Raw genomic sequence first — 16,533 nt, forward strand, 5'->3', positions numbered from 1 at the left:
GCAGCGCATGGAAACGCTGTTTACCTTCCCGCCAGAGCGGTACCTATTTACAGTGGTGCCTCGCAAGACAAAATTAATCCGTTCCGCGAGTCTCTTCGTCTAGCGGTTTTTTCGTCTTGCGAAGCAACCCTATTAGCGGATTAGCGCTATTAGCGGTTTAGCGGCTATTAAAGGCTTAGCGGATTAGCGGCTAAAAGGCTATTAGTGGCTTAGCGGCTTAGAAAAAGGGGGGGAGCGAAAAAAATCGCAAGACTCGCAAGACTTTTTCGTTTTGCGAAGCAAGCCCATAGGGAAATTCGTTTTGCGAAGCGCATCGAAAAACGGAAAACCCTTTCGTCTAGCGGGTTTTTCGTCTTGCGAGGCATTCGTCTTGCAGGGCACCACTGTATCTACTTGCACTTTGACATGCTTTTGAACTGCTAGGTTGGCAGGAGCAGGGACTGAGCAACGGGAGCTCACCCCGTCATGGGGATTCGAACCGCCGACCTTCTGATCGGCAAGTCCTAGGCTCTGTGGTTTAACCCACAGCGCCACCCGTTGTTGTTGTTTAGTCATTTAGTCGCCACCCGCATCCCTATAAATCATATATAGGCAGCATATAACTCAGGAATAAAATACTTAGAACACCAAAGCCCCCAGCCCAGATGGCATTACACCAGAAATGCTAAAATCACAGGTGGATTGGTGGGCACCTTTCTTAGCCTCTCTCTTTGCCCACATAGACGAGACTGGCTGCATCCCAAGGGAATGGGGAACAGCCATAATAGTTCCATTCTATAAAAAGGGCAATAGAGGGGACACATCAAACTATAGGCTGATTAGCTTACTAAGTGTGATTAGTAAACTTTACACAAAGCACCTACTTAAAAAGTTTACTGAATTGTTAGAAAATGAAGACATTCTGGCAATAGAACAAGTGGGCTTCAGACCCGGAAGGTCCACGACAGATCACTGCCTAATGCTACAACACCCCATAGAAAAATATAAATCAGGAGGGCAGGTCTCACTCTGCACTGCCTTCGTAGATCTAAAAGCAGCCTTCGACACAGTCCCCGCGGCGGGGTGCGCTCCCGTTGCTCGGTCCCAGCGCCTGCCAACCTAGCAGTTCGAAAGCACCCTCGGGTGCAAGTAGATAAATAGGGACCGCTTACTAGCGGGAACGTAAACAGCGTTTCCGTGTGTGCTGCGCTGGCTCGCCAGAGCAGCTTCGTCACGCTGGCCACGTGACCCGGAAGTGTCTGCGGACAGCGTTGGCTCCCGGCCTCTAGAGTGAGATGAGCGCACAACCCTAGAGTCTGTCAAGACTGGCCCGTACGGGCAGGGGTACCTCTACCTTTAAGTCCTTTTGATTTCAGCTGGAGAAAAAAGTATGTGCTTTAGACTACAATCCTAGGCAAACTTATTTTAGAACTATTATTATTATTATTATTTTCAGTTTATATACTGCCCTATACCCAAAGGTCTCAACTAGACCAGTTGCTCATAGCAGAGTCTCATTAGACATGAAATTATGCATACAACTTGCAGATAGTGAGGGTGAAAAAAGCCAGAGTTTAGTGTGGAGGGGGAAGCAGCAGTGTAACATAGAAGCAAAGCAGCAAGCAGAGAGAGAGAGAGAGAGAGAGAGAGAGAGACTAGATCTCTGCTGGAATCCCAAACTGTTGATATGGAAGTAGCAAGACCCTTGCTGTGCCTTATTCCCAAAAGTAAACATGAACCCTGGGTAAGCACCTGGAACCCCTGCGGTGGCTTGCAGCAGTATTTAAATTAATGGCTTTAATAAAAGTTATATATTATTTTTTACTGTGGTATTTATTCTCTATTTTCATCATGGCCTCCAGATTCACCAAAAAGCACGCCGCAGCCTACCACTTTCAGTTTTAGAAATCCTGCCCCAGACTTAGTGTGTATTTATAAATGGATTTCATTTTGTGATAGAAATCGAAGAATAGCTTGCCCCTTCAGCACCAGGGCAAGGAACTGCAGCAGAAAATTCAAAGGGTCTTTCGTCACTGTGTAAATTTCTCTCCCTGCTCACACATAGGTTTGTTGGCTGCAGCCTCAGGAGGACAACTGCAGCCCATGAATTTTCATTCCAAAGTACTTCAACCATCCTTACTTGAGACAGCCAATGCAGAATAAGCAAACCAGCATATTGGTGTAACCCAGTAATGTTTAAACAAGCAGCTAGTTTTATCAAGAGGAAAACACACAGTAACTAACTTCAGTCCCCTTGATTTCTACAGGTGTACTAAGTCTGGATTAACCCATAAACACGCTGATTCTATCTGTAAAATAGCTATGAAGAACAAAGTCATCAGCACATTTTTGCAAATGGATGCCCAGAAGCTTTCTGAACAGAAGCCCCAAGTTTATTTGTTTTAAGTTATTAGGTTACCAAAGGGCCAAAGCAATTTGCCATGAAATTAGGATAAATCATAAGGTTGACTCAGCAACTTGCTTTTAGATAGTGGCAATAGTGCCATTCTCAAAATGCTTATTCTAGCGTTACAGTAGTCTTACTATCATTGTAGAGGAAATGGTAAGAAGACCGTGACCACAAGGTCTTTGGTAAAGAGTATTCAGATAATAATGTCTATAAAAAGCATCTGTATTCCAGATGTTGTTGTAGCTTTTTACTCTTGTATTAATTGTAGGTAGTTATTCCCCTACCCCCACCCCAAGATCTGAGATGGGGGACTTGGGAGTGAAATTACAAAGACTCAGGTTTGAGAATTAAGGTATGTCCTTTTGTTACAAAGCCATTTCCGACCTTGGGAGGAGAGGGGGTTGCGGGTTACCCCCTCCCACACACGCGGGGGCTGGCCTTTTGCCCCTGCGAGATCCAGGGAATCCCCGGGCGTGCCTGCGACCCGGCCCGCCAATCAGCAGGCTGGGGAGGCGTGGCCTAGCATACTTAAGGCCAGGTATGCCCAGGAACCGCCCTCTTTCCCCTTGCCAGCTGAGCGGTTTTCCCATCCCACCCACCCTTAGGCTTAGCTAGCTATGACCTTGCTGTGGACTCCGGTTGGTCGCCGCAAGGGGCCTGGTAGGAATTTTTCCAATTTGGCGCACTGTCAGCCTTTTGGTTTCTTCGCCTACCTCGTAGCAAACGTCACAACTTCCGCGGTATTGGCGGTTAGGCATTGGCAGGGGTTAATTGTTATGCAAATGAATGGGGGGGGGGAAGGAAGCGCCATCACCTTCCCCCAAGGAAAGGGTAGTCCGGTAGAGGACTCCGGGGAGCGTTGCCTTGTCCGAAACCTAGGGAGGTAAGGGCCTCCGGCACGCCCCCGAGCGGTGACACCCGTGGGATCCTAGTTGGCGTACTTCAACAGGACTCCCACGGCTTGTGGATAACCCTTCCCGGTCTCCATGCCGGGTAGTCGATAGGAGCCAATGCCTAAGGCCAATACCTTTCAATTCTGTAATCAATAAAGTTGTGGCCTTTTTATGCCCATTAACCTTATATAATGTGTCCAGTGTCTTCATTTCACATGGGGGAGGGGACTTGCCACGCAAATTCCCACACTAGATATATATAATGTACCCATCTGAGAAGTTGTAGTAACAAAGGGAAACCCAGCAGTAAAACAATGTTGTGTGTCTGACCTACCTTTCTTTCGGGGGCTTTGAGGAAAGCAGAAAAATCATTTGACAGCAGAGCTTTCTAATAAAACATTGAGTCACAAACACTGGCCAATAAATATTATTCCCAAGACCCCTTCACTGGGGAAAAAATAGACCAGTTGGTTAAAGTTGATATTGGAAGATATAAATTGCAATGACAGTGCACTAATGGTTGGAACTGTCTAAAGGAGGACCGTGCATCATATAAATGCAGTTAATAAATGCAATAAAATAATGACAGTGAATAGATGTTGAAATTTTCCTGGTTTACTGAATAATAAAAAATGACGATTGTATGATATAATATGAAAATAGATAAAATAAGCTTCATAAATATCCCAGTTGGGGGATGTAAGGAAATGCTTTCTTTCAAATGCTTACCCATCACTGCCCTCCCATGTACTCAGACATAAGCTCCATTGGTTTTAATTAAATTTACTGCCAAATCAATATGTTTAGGGTAGTAGCTTTAATATGAAAGTGGAACATTTATTTTCCTTTGTTGAATCTTGGAGCCCTTCATCCGTTTAACTGCAGGCCAAATTCCACTGATTTCTGTTGGGTTCTGGTTTAAAGATCACTGGGGGGGGGGGGACCCCCCGCTTCACTTTCTCATCTGTCAAAATACTATGCCATGCATCAGAGAAATGATCTGATGCTATTCTGCTTCTTTATTGCTGCCTCCGGCTATTTACTTTCCGTAAATCTATTTTGTTCACCACGTATTTAATCAGTGGCATAATAATAAAAATTCCAATGAGCAAGATACCTACTGCATTCTCTTGAAATTCCCTTACTTATGCTCCGTTCAAGTTTATTCAAGTCATAAAATTGGAGGTCATTGTGACTGTTAAAAGCATTCTCTACTTCACTATAATGTTTATTATTGTTCATGTATTTACTATCTTAGTTCAAATATTAGACAAGCAAGAAGGTTTGCATATGTACTGTGGTGCCCCACAAGACGAATGCCTCGCAAGACGGAAAACCCGCTAGACGAAAGAGTTTTCCGTTTTGGAGGTGCTTCGCAAAACGAATCTCCTATGGGCTTGCTTCGCAAGACGAAAATGTCTTGCGAGTTCCTGCTGGGTTCCCCCCCTTTTTTTCTAAGCTGCTAAGCCGCTTATCAGCTGATCCGATCAGCAGGTAAGCTGCTAAAAGCCGCTAATAGCGCTAATCCGCTAATCCGTCAATGGGCTTGCTTCGCAAGACGAAAAAACCGCTAGACGAAGAGAATCACAGAACGGATTCTTTTCGTCTTGCGAGGCACCACTGTACCTTATAAAAACAGAAGGGAGATACACTCTCTTCCTTCAGCACAGCAGTGTTTGCAAGAATTGATGCAGTTTCCTAATGCTGATTCCCATATGTGAAGAAGCAACAGAATTCTGTGTGATCAAATTTGCTCCGTGCCGAAGTGTTCCTCTTTGTCACAATGCTTACTTATTTGTGACTTATTTTGTTATGACTTCATCACTGCCGTCAACCTTATTACAGTCAATGGCCTAGAAATTATATGAAACAATATATCTCCTTGAGACTAAGGAGAAAAATGCAATAAAAAATAAAATAAACAGTTGAACCAAAATGATAAATATTGCCAAATTTGTGTGGCATCAAACTACGTAAGTTCTGCTCAGAGTAGATCCACTGAAATGAACGAACCTAATTTAGTCATGCCACTAATTTCAGTGGATCTAGAGTACAATACGTTGAATAATCATTTAATATAAGGGCTTCAATACCATTGTGCACATATTTGCCATTTGCCCCGTTATTGTATCCTTGTCTTTGGGCATCTTTAATATTGATGTCTTGCTTTAATCTGTTCATGGTTTTGTCTACTTAAACCACTGGCTAACTCTGGTTTTGTTTCAGTTAACTCTACAAAACGTTCCTCAATTGAAATGTTTCCAGAAAAAAGATGGACATAGCTGATAATGTGACAAATATGGTCATGGTAAGAAACATCTGGATTTACAATCAGGTAGCAATGATTACACTCTTTTTCTAATCGTATAAATTATCTCACTGTGAACACTTCCCCCCAACAATGGGAGGAAATCATTTTGTATTTTATGTAAAATATGTAGAAAGTCCGTTTTATGACAACTGCACTGAATTATGGCTAATCAATTCAATGAGATTTAGAGAAAGTCCCATGTTTGGACTGCCAGCAATTTCTGTACTTCCCCTATGAGTAAGATTATTTTTTGCACAAACAGAATGTCAAAATAACATTCAAAATGTGTGACCATTTCTCTTTTTCTTTCTGAATTGCCTTTTATAGGGAATCATCAATACGTTTACCGCTTTCGATTTTATTTTCTAAGTTCTTCCATTAAAAAACCCCACATTTGGATCCAATTGGGTTCAAATGCTTCCAATTATTGAAACCCTTTGATTTACTGCAAATATTTAAATAGGGTCCAGGAACATTTGTCACAAACAATACACAACACAAGCAAAATTTTATGATCAACAACTTTGCTGTTAGTATGTTACCAGGAAATTTGCAGCCATTTTCTGACTCCAATTTATGAAAATGGTCAGGTTCTGGTCTCCCTTCATTTCTTTCATTAATTTCTCACCAGAGGAACTTAGAACTCCGCTCCCCACGTAAACCAACCTAAACCCTGCAATCATCAACTGAGACACTTCTTTGTGTAGCCTCTTCCACTTGCCTGGCGTCTTCATTAGATATCTTTAGGCGCCAGGCGAAAACATTTCTCTATAACCAGCTATTTAACATTCTATTGCCTTTTAAATGTGTTAAATGGGGGGCGAGTTATTGGTTTGTTTTGGATTTGTTGGGATGAAGGGCAGTATACAAATTTAATTGATTAATTAATTAATAACAATAGACCACTTTCTGTTTCTTTTTCTTCCTGGAGAGATATATTATCCTGAACCTTCTTAAGTTTCCAGATCTTCTTTCTTTAAAGGTAAAGGAACCCCTGACCATTAGGTCCAGTCGTGACCGACTCTGGGGTTGCAGCGCTCATCTCGCTTTATTGGCCGAGGGAGCCGGTGTACAGCTTCCAGGTCATGTGGCCAGCATGACTAAGCCGCTTCTGGCGAACCAGAGCAGCGCATGGAAATGCCGTTTACCTTCCCGCCAGAGCGGTACCTATTTATCTACTTGCACTTTGACATGCTTTTGAACTGCTAGGTTGGCAGGAGCTGGGACCAAGCAACGGGAGCTCACCCCGTCACGGGGATTTGAACCGCTGACCTTCTGATCGGCAAGTCCTAAGCTCTGTGGCTTAACCCACAGCGCCACCCTTGTCCCTTCTTTAGAGATCATTTAACTGGCTCTCTCCATGTTTTAAAGAAGCTTGTTATCTTTGCGTGTAGGATGTTGTAATCAATCTTATATGTTTAACATTTATAGATATATTCATTTCAGAGTGTGTACTAAGGATGCACAGTTCACGTATGTATCCCTCCCAGGGATCTTCAGAATGTTTTGTTTTCTGCTTGTTTGTTTTTAAAATTGAAAAAGTGCAATTCCAGCAAAATAGTTCCCTGCATGCCTTAGCAACAGCAGAAGAGAGTGCTTTTTATGTATATTAAAATGTGTTTTAATTTTTCAACTTTTTGTGATTAGGTGACGTGGTTGTGCCTCAAATTTACTTCTTCACTGTAATTAAGTTGGCACATTGGCTATCATTCCATGTTGGGCTTAGAACGGAAAAACAAATTGCAGTCCTAAAGTGACAAAAAAGCGAAGGAGGTTTGGCCTAATCTTAACAGGAGTGATACAAATTGTCCATGGTGATATAGCTGATGGTGTAGAAATATAAATTGTTGTGGTCATAGTTAAGGTTCTTAGATTGACAGCTGAGCTCTTTTTATATACAGTGGTACCTCGGGTTAAGTACTTAATTCGTTCCGGAGGTCCATTCTTAACCTGAAACTGTTCTTAACCTGAAGCACCACTTTAGCTAATGGGGCCTCCTGCTGCCACTGTTCCGCCGGAGCACGATTTCTGTTCTCATCCTGAAGCAAAGTTCTTAACCTGAGGTACTATTTCTGGGTTAGCGGAGTCTGTAACCTGAAGCGTATGTAACCTGAAGCGTATGTAATCCAAGGTACCACTGTACATTTTTTTCTTTCGTGGTAACGAAGAGTACGTAATGACATGTAATTTCCCAGTGCATATTATTTCTGTGTCAGTATTGGAGATGGAGGGTGGCATTCAACAAGAGGATGAAACAATTGTTCTAATTGAAAAAAGCATTCTTTACTTCTTAACCTTACTGGTGATATTTACAAGAGAAATAGCAAGCTTATGGAGGTTTGCTGAGGGTAGCTGGTGCCTTCAGATGACACAGAACAGCTGCACTTTTTGGCCTTATGTCTGCCTGCTGTTCTAATTGGGAAAGAGTCTAATAAAACTCAGAAGGAAAGATATTTTCCCTATAAAGGTATAGTTTGAATTTTGGCACAAAAAAGCAACAACTTTCTGCTATTGACCCAGCTGGAGAGAGTGAATAAATTCATCAATCCACAGTATATAATACGGTACATTTAGCTCCAAACTAAAAGAGAGAGCCTATTGCTGACTAAATAGCATAACTATTTCTGAACTATGCACTCTTACTTGAGAGCAAGTTCCATTGAACATCGGCTTGTGTGATAAATGGGAAAAATAATAATGTGTACATTGGGGGGTTTGCAGTTTCTGTTTCCTACTCTCTTTTTTTTGTTACATCTCAAATTCCTTTTCCAAATCCCCCCCCCCTCTTTTTACGGTAAATACAGCATTGTTTGATTTTAAGCACAGCTTTCAGCTTTTATGTGTGGATCCACAGGGGAAAAAATCCACAAATTTCCCCTCCTTTTCACCTTCCCTCTCCATCCCACTCCATGTTTCTCAGTACTTTGGAGCCAGCTCAGGGGACAGCAGCTGCTGTCCCTTTGCTGGAATACCCATTCTGCAGCCAGCGATCAATGAAGGCTGCAGTCCTGAGTACATTTCCCTGGGAGAAAGATCTGCTCAAAGCAATGGGACTTTATTCTGAGTAAACATTAGAGCGAGCTGTTCTGCTGGCCTTGGCCAGTGGTCCTCAACACGTATACAATTAGAGGACTTCCAGGTTGGCGCCATCGCTGAATGGCGGACTCCCTCCGATCTCCGGAGGGAGTCTGCTCGGCAGGGGCTGGGTCCTACCGCGCCGGCGACGCGGGGACCCTTAAAAACCACGGGCACGGAGCCCGTGGACATGGTGACTCGGCTGGCACCGATAGCGCTCTCCCGACTCGTGAAGGAGCCTTTTTAAAGGCTTCGGATCGGGTGCCGGGGAGCGGCGTGGTGCTGTGAGTCCTCCGCTTCCCCTGCCGAGCGCAGCCGCATGCCATTCGACGGAGAGCGCTGGCTTCTTCCATTGGAAATTCGGACTTTTAACAACAACCCGTGAGTAATTGGGTAACCGGGTATAAAAGGAGAAAAAAAGAATTTTTTTTCGGATTCGGCACGAGCGGGGGCGATCTAAAAAGGAAGTCAGTCCCCCCCGATTGTAAACATGCTAAAACAAGGACTGGGCAACCAAGATCGATCCAGAAGTTTATTGCTGATAAAAATTATTAATTCCACGATGCGAAATTACAAGAATTGTGCTGGAGGAGAAAAGTGGAGGGTGAGAGGAAAAGGCAACCCCCCCTGGGAACCGGGGCGATTCGTAGAACCTGGCGAAGAGAGACGGAGAATTTGACAGCTGTCAAAGTAGCTGTCAAATCTTGAGAATATAAAGAGGACTTTGTTACAAGTATTTTGCTGGTTAATTCTGTTACAATTTGACATAATATGGATACAAACTGTTGGGGGGAAAAAGAAACAACAATTTGACTTTTGGATTAGAGGATACAAAGTTACTGCAATCCCCCTAGAGGGGTTTCGGGACATTACAAGCGGTCGTATGTGGGAAACTACTCTGGGATGTGCACAGGTCTTATCTTCTGGGAAAGCTGCAAAACTGAAATACTATTTTGTCTACAGAGGTGTTTATATTAAAAGGAGACAATAGAATTTTCTATTGAAGAAAGGAAGGGACTGGACGTAAGTTTTTGTTCCTGAATAACAAACCTCTGTAGAGATACTAGATTTTGGAATAAGAACGTTTTAGCAGCTGAACAAGACAAGAAACCTGAGAAAGTAAGGAATAAAAAGAACAAAGGACCAACTACGACACGGAAAGAACAATGGGAGGAGCAACAAAGACCAAGGAAACTAAAGGCCTCTATTAGACTGGATTTTTGAAGTTAAACATCAATAAAACAAATAAATTTAAAGAAAACCGGCAAGGTGGAATGAGAAAAATTTGGCTGTGGACTTGAGACCTCCAGGCCGATAACACACAGACTGATGGACATGGGGAATTCAAACCGGGGAAGGGAGGGGGAATCTTGGAATCCGAAGGCTATGTAACCAACTTTTTGAATCTTCTTATATCTTTTATCTTCTATTTCTTTATATAACTTTGGTATCTTGATTTAACATGTTTTCTTTAAAAAAAGGAATTCGTGGAAGGAAATTGGGGCAGATCTTGGGGGAAAAATCTTTTTTCTATTTCTGTTAAAGATGAGGAGTGATGGTAAGATTGTATAAATTTAAATTGGCTAAAGGGTTAAACATATTAGGTTTTAATTGGGAATGAGAGCTTGTGGAACCAACCTAGGGAAAGGGGAATACGGTCGGGAGGGGAAGGAGGGAGTCCTGGAAAGAAGGTTATGAAAGCAAGAATGTAAATTTGTCTTTCTTTTTCTTTCTTTTCTTTATCTTCTCTATTTTTTTATTCTGTTATTATTGGAAATGCTAATAAATATGATTATAAAAAAACACGTATACAATTAGAGTGCATTTAAAAATTAAGGCGCCGTGGTGAAGGCAGCTATTCTATGCCACTGGATCAGGGTGGCCCAGTGCAGAATCGATCCCCTCCTTGTTGTAGAGCCAGCAGGTGAGCAGTGAAATCATCACAAGAGAGGAAGCTAAGGAACAGGGCTGAAAGGCATGAGGGGCAGCCCAGAATCATCACCGTTGCCCAGAGACCATTGTCGTACTCCAGAGTACTGACTTACTGGTCCAGGGGCAGAAGACCTTTCCACTGCGAAGAGCTGTTGGCCCACAGGGCATGCCAAGTGCAGAACAGAGCCAAATGTGGGCCAATTGGCATTTAGTTTGCTATGACTTATAGCAGGGGTGGCCTTTGGCATCCTGAGTGAGGACAAAGCTTGGCAACCCCCAAATCTTCCTTATTTTCACAATAATTCCTTTTGGAACAGAGTTCAAGCAAAGTCTTGCTTTCCGTTCTGTGCACGCTCTCAAATGCATTATTTTGTGCCCCCCGGCTCAGTACCCTATGTGGGGGAACCATTCACACCACCCTAAATCTAGTGCTAAATTTAGCCTGTATCATTTTAACCTGTATACGGGATTGGCTGTAGGACTTGCCAATCAGAAGGTCAGTGGTTCAAATCCCCGCGATGGGGTGAGCTACCGTTGCTCAGTCCCTGCTCCTGCCAACCTAGCAGTTCGAAAGCACGTCAAAGTGCAGGTAGATAAATAGGCACCACTCTGGTGGGAAGGTAAACGCCGTTTCCGTGCGCTGCTCTGGTTCGCCAGAAGCAGCTTAGTCATGCTGGCCACATGACCCGGAAGCTGTACACCGGCTCCCTCGGCCAGTAAAGCGAGATGAGTGCTTCAACCCCAGAGTCGGCCACGACTGGGCCTAATGGTCAGGGGTCCCTTTACCTTTACCTATAGCCTGTATGTTCCAAGAGCAGAACAAGACAGCCTGTTTACTTCAGTGCTGACACTGATCAGGGCAATGGATAACTGAGTCATCACACAGTTTACAAAAATGCCTTATGGCTTTTCCTGTCCCAAGCTGGGATCGGTACTAAAACCTCCTGCAGCAAATTCCTTGAGGATGCTGGTACTTTACAAATGAAGGAGAGGTGGGGGAAAGGAATCCAGACCTTCTATCATGAGGCAATGAAATGTGACAACTCAAGGCAGACTAGCTCATAGCCCACCTTTAGAAAACAAACCAGATACCTTTTGCCCCCTATGGGAGGAATCATTCCTGAAGCATGGAAACAGATCTCCGCATCAGCGCCACTCCAAGGGGAAAGAGTGACTCAGCATAGTTAACAAGCAGAAATAGCTAAACAAAGTGAAGCAAGAGGGAATGCTATCCAAGCAGTTTGGCAGCGCAAGGTTGGAAGGAGGTAGAAGCCCTGAGAGCAAAGGATGAAGATCATTTAGAGGTGGCGGCTGAATGACTTTTTCAAATCTTCGTCTCCTACCCCTTCTCTTCCTCTCTGCTCACTGCCAATCAGGCATCCTCTCTCTTCCAGAATTTGACTGTCCAAGATCCACTGGAGCTTGCCCCATGACTTTCAGGTGATGGCATTAAGCCATAGCTGTCAACTTACAGATTTGAAAATAAGGGACCAGCAGCCTCGAAAATAAGGGATCAGCAGCCAAAATAAGGGATTTTGCGAGCACAGGTATGTTCAACTTCTGAGCCCCTCCGAGCCAAAGGCAGAAAGCCCAGCCAGCAGCCAAACGAAGCCTCAAGCGGTGGTTCCCACAGCGCAGCAACCCAGCAAAAGGGATGCAGCAAGGAAAACCACCATCACCTCTCCGCTGGGAAGTGCTGAGCAAAGGCGAGTCCCCAGGCAACGCGGCCGATTTGATCGGCACAAGGCATGCAAGCTCCACCCCCTAGTCGTTCTTAGACATCTTATTGGGTGAGCAACACAGCCAAGCAACACAGTTGGAGCCTCCCTCCTCCCTGGCAGGCAGGCAGGGAGGGAGGGAGGGAGAGGAGCTGCTTCCTTTGAAACCCGGGAAATTTAAGGGACATCATCAATAAGGGACAGCAGCGGGACATGGCGCTGGGATAAGGGACTTTCCCGCCAAATAAGGGACGGTTGACAGCTATGCATTAAGCCCCATTGGAAATGGATTGCTGCACTAGCAGCAGGCTGGTACTGCAAACTGCCTCTCCTCCCTAGGCCCAGATGCTGGGCGGTGCTGGTGTTTGGTTTCCCCCTCCTCACACCTTCCAAGTGTGGTGAAACACACATTGGTGTGACCAAACTAGGATGCTCTGACCATGAGAACATAAGAAGAAGCTGCTGGATCAGGCCATTGGGCCATCTAGTCGGGCATCCTGTTCTCACATCCAGCCAGATGCCTGTGGGAAACTAGAGATAAGAACATAATAATAATAAATAATAATAATAAATTTTATTTATACCCTGCCCTTCCCACCCAAGACCGGGCTCAGGGCGGCTGACACCAGGTATAAAAACAATGATTAAAATACAACTTAAAAACAAGATTAAGTACAACATTAAAATGCAGCCTCATTTCAGTAGAAACTCAAATCAAAAACTTTTGGGGGATGAAAACGTCAAATCTTCACCAAGGCCAGCTATCCAGACTGGTCCTACGGGGGCCAGAAGAAAGCCAGTGAAATCCCCAAATAGGAATTCCATCACAGAAGGAGAAAGGAAAAAGGAAAGAGGGGGAGGGGATCAAGTTGATTCCAAGCCAAAAGCCAGGCAGAACAACTCTGTCTTACAGGCCTTCGGAAAGAAATCAGATCCTGCAGGGCCCTGGTCTCATGAGGCAGAGCGTTCCACCAGGCTGGAGCCAGTGTTGAAAAGGCCCTGGCTCTGGTTGAAGCTAATCTGACTTCCTTAGGGCCCGGGACCTCTAGGGTGTTGCTATTTATGGACCTTGAGGTCCTCCGCAGGGCATACCGGGGAGGCGGTCCCATAGGTATGAGGGTCCTAGGCCGTGAAGGGCTTTAACATAACACAAGAACCCTCTCCCTTCCCGTGGTTCTCAGCAATGAATATCTGAAAGCATTTCTGCCTCCACCTGTAGAGGTAGAACATAGCTATCATGGCTAGTAGCCTTCACTAGCTCTGTCCTCCAGTAATTTGTCCAATTTTAAAAGCTTTCCAAGTTCGTGGCCATCACTACCTCCTGGGGCAACAAGTACCATAGTTTGATTGTGTTGCTTGAAGAAGTATCGCAGAATCTTATAACTGTAGGGTTGGAAGTGTTGGTGGCACTCAGGATCAAGTGTTACAGAACAAAGGAAACATGCCTCCTCTCTCCTTCTTCTCTGAGAGAGAACAGAAAAAGCAAAAGTACAACAAAGACTGAACAGCGTAACTGAACTTCCATTCTCATGACTCCGATAGTATGGAATGTCAACCCAGACATGTGATGAAAACAATCACACATCAGCAGTGGAGAGAATGAATTCCCAACAGGAAGGGACGCCAAGGGTCATCTAGTCCAACCCCCTGTGATGCAGGAATCTCAGCTAAATCATACAAGACAGATGACCCTCCAACCTCTGCTTAAAAACCTCCAAGGAAAGAAAGTTCACAACCTCTTGTGAGAATCCCAACCACTGTTGAACAGCTCTTACTGTCAAAAAGTTCTTCCTGGTGTTTAGTCCAAACTTTCTGTGATGGCCTGGGATTTGGACTCGGATGCTGAACCTGAGGGATCCCAGCCTGCACAGGATTCCCTGCCTCCAGAACCAGCTGAGCTGGAGCTGGGGCACCAGCCTGAAGGGTCCTCACCTGTGCTGGATCCTCAGGTGCAGGCATCAGCTGAGTCTGCTCTGGCTCCTGAGGTGATGGAGGACCCATTGCCTGTAGGTGCTCCACTCTCAGCCCCGTCAGAGGAAGCTGAGGTTGCCTCTGGGTCTGGTAATCCTCCAGCCTCGCCTGAGCTGCAGAGGTTCAGGGCAGAGAGGCGGAGGGAACTAAGTTCCCGCAGGAGGAGTGCTTGCCTCCAGGCCAGGAGAGGTGAGACACCAGAGGATCGGGGCCGCCCTATGCCTCGGGGCAGATAAAAGCCGGCCAGCCCCAGTCCCAAGTTGCGGGAGCAATATTGTTGGTTTCTAGTTCCTGCCTGAACCCTGCCCTGCTTTCCTGCATGAGCTCCTGACCCGACCTGGCTCCCTGTTTGCAAGCCTTTTCCTGACTTCACCTGACTCCTTGCCCTGCACCCAGCTTCAGCTACTACCAACTGCCTCCACATTGCACCTTTGACCACGGACCGGACTTGGACCTTGCCTCTCGGGTAACCCATGGGACTGGCACACTTTCTTCTGTCCGTTCCATTGTTCAGCTTCATAGGATATCCATCAGTTTTAGTGTTATGAAAGAGGGAGAAAACCCTTTCTCTATTCACTTTTTCCATGCCATGCCTAATTCTGTAAACTTCTGTCATAGCGCCTCTTTCTCACCTTTTCTCTGCATCAATAAGTCCCAAACATGGCTGTTTCTCCATTGGGGAATCCTTCCAGCTCGATTATTTTGGTGGCCCTTTTCTGAACTTTTTCCAACTCGACAATAGCCTTTTTGAGGTGTGGCAGCCAGATCTGTACACATCCCTCCAAAGTGGTCACACCATAGATTTGTATAATGGGATTATGATACTGGCAGTTTTATTTTCAGTTCCTTTCCTAACTATCCCTAGCATGGAATTTGCCTTTTTCATGGCCACCACCCACTGGGTCGACACCTTCCTTGAGTTATTTACTGTGACCCCAGGGTCTCGCTCCTCCACCCTACTGTCAGCACAAAAGAACAGCTATAAATGGATTCTCCCAAATATTGCCACAGACTCCAGCCTGCTGCAATTGGATGAATGGAAGTAGCAGATTCCACCCAGTCTGCAGGTCATACGGTTCCCAACCTAAGAGTAGTCAAAGGGAAGCGAAGGACACTGTGGTGCTGCCCCAAAATTGTGAGGATGGTGCCCGCTTTGTTCTGGAATTTGATCATGAAAGTTTTTTGACTGAGTGGGGGGGAAAAGAGTGTAATATGTCTGCATCCAGTGTTTATCAATACCAATACGATATCCCAGGCATGAAAAGAGTGGGAAACACTAATATGGAGGTGAGGAATGCAATCACTCTTGATTTCTCCAATTACAGAATGGAATATCAATTTTGAAAAGGCAGACAAGCAAAGACAAAATATCATTGCAGAGACAGAAGCTTGGATCAATTCTTTCTTTCTCCAAATAGGACCACCTGTTGTTCTGACATCACTGTTGGGTGAAGCAGTCATTTCTTGTCCAGCTAAAAGTAAACACATTTGTTACCATCTGCCAAAAAGCAGAGGTAAAGAAAGACTGGAAGGGGAGAAAAGGAGAGGGAATCAGGATTAAATAAGGGGAAGAACTTTGGGTTATCCTTGTTTTGCATTGATTTCGGAATCGGAATGGATTTGGGCAAGAGCACGTAACCATGTGGATTTCAGTGATTGGCCATCCTTAGACATGTGATATCAGGGGAAAGGGTATCCATTTATGGGGTTTTCCTGTTATTTATCAGCCAACAGTGAACTAGCCAGCTATTTTGTATTGGCTATCTCATCCTGGAAAGAAGTAAAGACCTTATTCAACACAGCAACTGAAAGCAGAAAGAAAATGACACCGCACAAACTCACGTTTAAATCGAACTTTTCACTGCAGGTTCCTCCACGTCCGTCTCCAGCTCCTCCTCTGCCCCACTCTCCCTCCTGTTTTTCCCCACTGGGCTCACACACACCTTTTGCACACAAACACAGCATTCTATTTCTCTTTTTTGAAGGAGAGGCAGAGGCAAGAGTGGGCTGGTGCTGTCTCCATCTGCTTGTTCCAGAACCATTTCAGATTTATGAGGAAGGATTTTGCCTCAGCTTCCTTCATCCCTCCACCCCCCCCAAGAGATAAGGGATGGGTCAGCCTGGTCCTTCCCACCTGGAAGCTGAACAAACAAGCCAGTGTAGAGATAGCATGATCTGTTCCTGCTCCAGGAGATCTATTGGCTTCCGAACTGGGCAGAAGAAAGGGTCAACACATGCATCTTC

General features: G+C 44.9%; 1 long non-coding RNA gene across 2 annotated transcripts; it reads left to right on the plus strand.

Annotated features, from left to right (window-relative positions):
- The first annotated feature begins 1,691 nt into the window (after nt 1-1,691).
- On the plus strand, nt 1,692-15,698 carry LOC308571421. Of its 2 annotated transcripts, XR_014001412.1 has the most exons (4): nt 1,692-2,741; nt 5,509-5,590; nt 11,995-12,147; nt 15,615-15,694. It is a non-coding gene; the product is annotated as an uncharacterized lncRNA (long non-coding RNA). The 2 variants fall into 2 exon arrangements; XR_014001411.1 differs by lacking the exon at nt 11,995-12,147 and having other exon boundaries at nt 15,615-15,698.
- Nucleotides 15,699-16,533: the final 835 nt, after the last annotated feature.

The sequence above is a fragment of the Podarcis bocagei genome (genome assembly GCF_964188305.1).
Source record: "Podarcis bocagei genome assembly, chromosome: 13".
Taxonomy (NCBI): Eukaryota; Metazoa; Chordata; class Lepidosauria; order Squamata; family Lacertidae; genus Podarcis; species Podarcis bocagei.